The sequence below is a fragment of the Gallinula chloropus genome (assembly GCF_964237585.1).
Source record: "Gallinula chloropus genome assembly, chromosome: 2".
NCBI lineage: Eukaryota > Metazoa > Chordata > Aves > Gruiformes > Rallidae > Gallinula > Gallinula chloropus.
The window spans coordinates 138697828-138703827 of record NC_140086.1 but is presented as its reverse complement, the minus strand read 5'-3'; positions in this window follow the sequence as shown (position 1 = coordinate 138703827).

The following is a 6000-nucleotide window of genomic DNA, read 5'->3' as shown; positions in this document are numbered from 1 at the left end:
CCCACGAAATGGACTCAACAGCAGAAGGGACATTATGGGATCCCATGGGAACAGGCTTTGATGCCCTGACACTGAAGGAGCTGAGCTCACCCATTACTCTCTTTTGTGGTTTGGTATCCCCCATGCCAGAGTTTAGGTTGGTTTCATTCCTACATCGCTGGACCGTGAGTGGGTAGACTACTACTGAATTTATGGCCATCTGTTCAGCTTCAGAGCTTTGTGAGCAGCCAACAGACATCTTCCTTAAGCGATTCTTGTTCTAAAGATGGAACATGTAGCTAAGAGCTAAAACACACAGAGCATCTATGCTGTACTGAGTAGTGCATAGAACATGCAGGGTGTTCCCTGGTGCTTACATCCCAGTTCTGCCTGCTGGCAGGGAGAAAATGTCCTTTTTGTAGTCATAGGAAAAAATGCTGTCTGAGAACACTTGCCTTGCAGAAGGGGGCAAAGTTTCTGTGACAGAAATAATGCAGACCCTGTTTTTTAAAAACTTCTTTATGATCAAGGAGAATTTTCACTTCTGCAACTCTATAGGAGAAACAGAAGAGCTTGAAAACAAAAAATCATGGAGCTGAGCAATGTACTCGTCTGTTACAGTGCTCACTGAAGGAGTAAGGAGAATAAGGAGAATAATCACAACATGGATCCCAGTCAGAAAGAAAAAACATTTTTAGTGACTGATAGCTCAACTAAGTACAGGAGATAACAAGTAACAGCTTTAATTGCTGGAGACAAAGCCTTCAGGTGTCCTGTGTAAAGACTTTTGTGGTGGTTTGGGCCTGGCTAGAGGCTAAATGCCCACCAAAGTTGCTCTATCGCTCCGCTTTTCAGCTGGACAGGGGAGAAAATAAGCATATTGGGAGGCTTAGGAGTTGAGATGAGGACAGGTAGAGATCACTCCCAATTAGTGTCATGGACAGAACAGATTCAACACAGAATAAAGGAAACACCCACAGAAGACAGTCCACCACAAATGTCTCCGTGAGCCCTTTCTGTTGCGAGCATCATCTCTTCACCAGTTACCTCAGTGTGGCTCCCTTCCATGGGGTGCTGACCTTCAGGCCCAGACTGCTCCAGCCTGGTCCCCCACAGAGTCACAAGTCCCCCATCAAACCTGCTGCAGCATGGGTCGGTCTCTCCACAGGCTGTCCATGGGATCTCTGCTCCCTGTCATCATCCATGGGCTGCAGGGGGACACCTGCTGCACCATGGTCTTCTCCACGGGCTGCAGGGTATCTCTGGCGCCTTGATTGCCTCATCTACCCCCTCCTCCTTCTTCTCTGGCCTTGGTGTCTGCACAGTTCCTCACATCTTCTCACTCCCTTCTCTGGTGGCAAAAAGCAGCTGCTTGCGTACGTCTTTCTCCCAAACGTGATTCCCGGCGGTGCTGTGACCATCGCTGATGGGCTCAGCCTCGGTCAGCAACAACTCTGGCCTTGAGCCAGCTGGGGCCTGCAGGGAGCTTCTAGCTGCTTCTTGCAGAAGCCACCCCTGTAGCCCCCCTTCACCAGAATCCAGCGATGCAAAACAGTGACACTGCCCACTAAATATTCAATCACCTCTTCAGTATATTTTTGTATTATTGAAATGGAGTCTTAATTACACAAATACCTACTCCCTGAAGTGGGGAAATGACTCATGTCAGATAGATATATGGTCATGTAGGTAATACTCTCTCAGGCAGTTGTCATTTATTTCTAGACACATCAAAACCCTGCTTTGGGTGTATACTAAATGATTTTGTACCTCTAACTTGATTGAGTATCATTGAAGATTTAGAGATTTGTACTAGAAAAACAGAAGGGCCCTGCTTTTCCAGAATGTATTTAACTTTCCAGGGCTTAGGTTACACCTAGGAGCTTTGTGATAAGCACTGTATTGGCATATCCATGGGTTTTATGTTCTAACAAAGACTTTTCTTCTACTGTGTTTGTGTATCTCCTTCCAAATCCTGAACATGATGAGAAGAGCTACTGGGGCTGGTATGGGCAGTCTTGGCTGGGCAGGATCTGAGATCACTACACAGAAGCCAGACTGGGGTGGGACCTGCTCAATAGATCCTGTCTTAGAAAGAGCACCTTCTCTTTTCCCTGCCCTCCCTCCCCAAGAGCCCCTAGCTATTTGGGTTTTTTCCTCTTAAGCCTCTGCACCTCACCAGGTGTAGCAATGAGAGCTACCTGAACGTGCAGAGAAGCAGAAATGGTTGCAATTGGTGTAGACTGTTTCAACTTGAAGAACTGCCTGAGGGACGATGAACAACCTGACAGTAAGTAGAAGCTCATGGTTCAGCACACAGGGCCAGGTGTGTATCTATTTACTACCCTCACATTGCAATTCCGCCTTCAAGGGAGAAAAAGGAGCATGGAGGATGTGAGTAGAAAATGGTAAAATGAGTTCATTTCCTTCTCATGCCATAATCCTACCAACCAGGAAAACCAAAAGATGTAGGAAGAGAAGTAGCAAAATACCCAATCTGACCCCCTCTGGCAGAGGTCCCAGATGGCGCTGTTGTTAACCTCTCCGTTCGTAACCTGTATCTGAACCAGCAGTTGGCTGCATCATCTCTGTTCTTTCGAAAGTGAAAGGCAGCAGCATTTCTCCAGCTGCTGTAATACCCTGACCATGGGAAAAGAGAGAGCAGGAATTGCAACATTGTATGAGGCTGCAACATACCTGTTTCAACACGTCCATTGAGCACTACAGGGTTGACAGAGCGTCAGTGAATGCAAACGCCCCCCCTGCCTGTGCTCAGTGATGCTCCCCTTAGCTTTCTCTGTGTGATCCTCAAACCCAGGTCTTTCTACATCTGCAGTTCCCAGAGGGCCAAGAGCACAGAGCGATGCATTGAAGTGTCAAAGATGGTTGGTGAACAGTAACAGTAACAGCATGAGCAGGAACAGTTTTACACTGATGATGTAGGGTGATTTAAGCTACCTAGATTTTAAAAGTCTGTGCCTGTGATTGTCTCTGATGTTTTCTGGAGCCTGTGTGCTGAGAAGATGAGAAGGTTTATTCAAAGAGTGACTTTGCCTTCCTTCCACATTGAAAATGTCCATTTAATGGATTTGGTGAGTACTCTTACATTACTGAGGAAGCAAATAAAGGAAAACTGTGATTCCCTACTGAAGGTAGGCAGGCATTCTCGACTTGTGTAACATCTCCACTAGCAATACAGCTTGGATGTCACACGAACCTGCAAAAGAAGGCAGAAACTTTCCCAGGAGCTGCTAATCTGCTGTGCCTGAGGTCAGATAGTCATCTCACCTGTCCTATTGCTCAGTGCTTCCAGAGCAAGCAGGCTCCCATTCTGTTTGGGCTGTACCTCTTATTTTCCCTTTATTTAAGCTATTGGCCTACTCTACCAACTACTGGGAAACTGAAGGTAATTTTCAAACTTGTGGAAATCTGTGCACAGAGTTTTTGAGTTACCTCTCAAGGAGCTGTGACGTGGCAGAGTGGAAATGTCATTTTGCTGTCTTACAGAGGTATGCCTTTTTTTTTTTTTTTTTCCATCCTACATATGGAGATAAACTCCCAGGAGATCTTACCTCTCTGGCTTTTGAGGTGCTCCTTCCAACAGGATCTGACTGATAGATTCCCATCCTTCATGCTGGTCAAGGTTCTGCACTGGGTTGTTTTGTCCACGTGTTTCATGCTTTCCAAAATGTCACAATATATTTAGTGACTGTTAACTTCAAAAAGAGAATTGACTGAAGGCAGGATAATGGATGACCAAGGGAAAGCTTGTCAGCATTCCTGAGGAAGCAAGGCCTTTATCTGTGAGATCTCGGTGATCTCTGTGCACCTATGTGAACTAAAAATCTAAGTACATGGTCTCAAGTGCCTCAAAAGTGTTTACAGCTTGAATAGATACTCATCAGAACATCACCAATGGCTGTAACCAAATACCAGGTGGTAAAGCTATTGGAAACCTCACCTTTGCTCACCTCGGCTTATAGCAAGGCTGGGGCAGTGCTACGGTGTGTCAGACAAAGCAAGCCCATCCCTTTCCATTTATTTACAGTAAGTGTCACCTGCCAAGTGCAGTCAGCAAAGTTTCTGAAGGTCTTCTGTAGTGTTTTATTACCAACCTTTGTTTTTACAGGCCAGAGATCTTACTCATGAGGGGATTTTTTGTTGTTTCACTCTTCACTCCCTGTCAAGACTGTTTATGCTAAATACCACAGGTGATGAAGAAGATCATTGCAGGACTCCTCAATATCTTTCTACGGCTTTCAGAATTAATATTCCCTCAAACTCTCCATTTCTTCCATCTTTTAAACATTTGTGCCAGGAGTGCCCCTCTTACCCAATGGGTGCTTTGCATAAAAAATCTATTGGTACTTTCTACTCATTTGTCCATGCAGACACCAAGCTTGTGGTCTGTAGTACCCCACGTCTTCTTGGGGAGTAGCTTAATGAGTTGGCATCACATTTGCCATCACCTGGCTTGAAGTGAATGTCACATTATTACAGGGGTAGGTTCTTTCAGCACTGCTGACTGAATACCTTTGCATGTTCAGGTGACTTGCTCCTGGTCATTCTGCCTGTTTGTCCACAGTATCTTCTACAAGAGCTGCTGATGAGTCCCCTGTAAGGATATGTGGTGTAGGAGGTTTTATTTTTTGATGTAAAATAGTCTGAACAAAGGCTTCACAAAACCGTGGTGATGAGGAAGAGAACAAGCAACAAGCTTATGTACAGAAATACTGTATGTGTGTATGCCAAGGAATCTTGCAGTCGTTGACAACAGAATTTCTGTAGGATCATGGACCCATAAGGATCATCAAGTCCAACTCCTGGCTCCACACAGGGCCAGCCAAGTCAGAGCATGTGACTGAGTGCATCGTCCAGATGCTTCTTGACCTCAGTCAAGCTCGGGGTGATGTGACCACTTCCCTGGGGAACCTGTTCCGGTGCCTGGCCACCCTTCCAGTAAAGAACCTCTTCCTGATATCCAACCCAAACCTCCCCTGTCACTGCTTCATGCTGTTCCCTCAGATTCTATCACTGGTCACCAAAGGCAGGTGGGCGGTGCCATCCCCTTCACTCACCCTTGTCAGGAAGCCATAGACCACAGTAAGGCCTCCCCTCAGTCTCCTTTTCTCCAGGCTAAACAAACCAAGGGGCTTCAGACCCTCCTCGTAAGACTTGGGAGGAGGGGACAGGCCCTTCACCATCCTCATTGCCCTCCTCTGGACACTCTCCAATAGTTTTTGTGTCCCGCCTGTACCGTGGTGCCCAAAACTGCGCACAGTACTCGAGGTGAGGCTGCACCAGCGCCGTGTAGAGCAGGACAATCACCTCCCTGGACTGACTGGCAATGCTGATGCACTCCAGGTTACGCTTGGCCCTGCTGGCTGCCTGGGCACACTGCTGGCTTATGATTAACTTGCTGCCGACCAGTTCTGTATTTGGTGATTCTCTTGCTCTCTCTCCCTCCCTCTTTCTCTCCCCCTCTCCCTCTCTCTCTCATACAGTCACACTCACTGTGTGTCAGTCAGAAATTAAAGTAAGTGCAAAAAGTGTTGAACTCCAAGGAGAAGTGGTGGGCCCAGTACATTGGTGATATTTTAATTATGCCAGAACAAAGAAAAGCATGTTTGTGATGTGCTTTCAGGAACATTACATGGATTTCCTGGTTCAGTCCTTCTAGATGGCGATTCTGTGCTGGTTCTTAGGGAACATCTGCTTGCTGACTGGCTCCTTTATTCTCTAATTTGGCTTACATCTGTAGATGTAGTTAATTTTGATTTCAGTGGGTTCTGCTCCAACATCAACATCTGTCTCAGTGACAATTTCGACTTCTTGATGGACAACCTCGCCATGTGGCTTATACTTCTTGATGAATTGCTGAAGTTTTACAATGTCTGTTTAATGAAACAGAAGCATAATTGGAATCTAGCTGTGGATAGAAAGACTTTTTTTACCTGAAAACATCAAGATTATACTCTGCTAGGCACTGCCCCTCTAGCTGACTCAGATCAGTAAACCCAG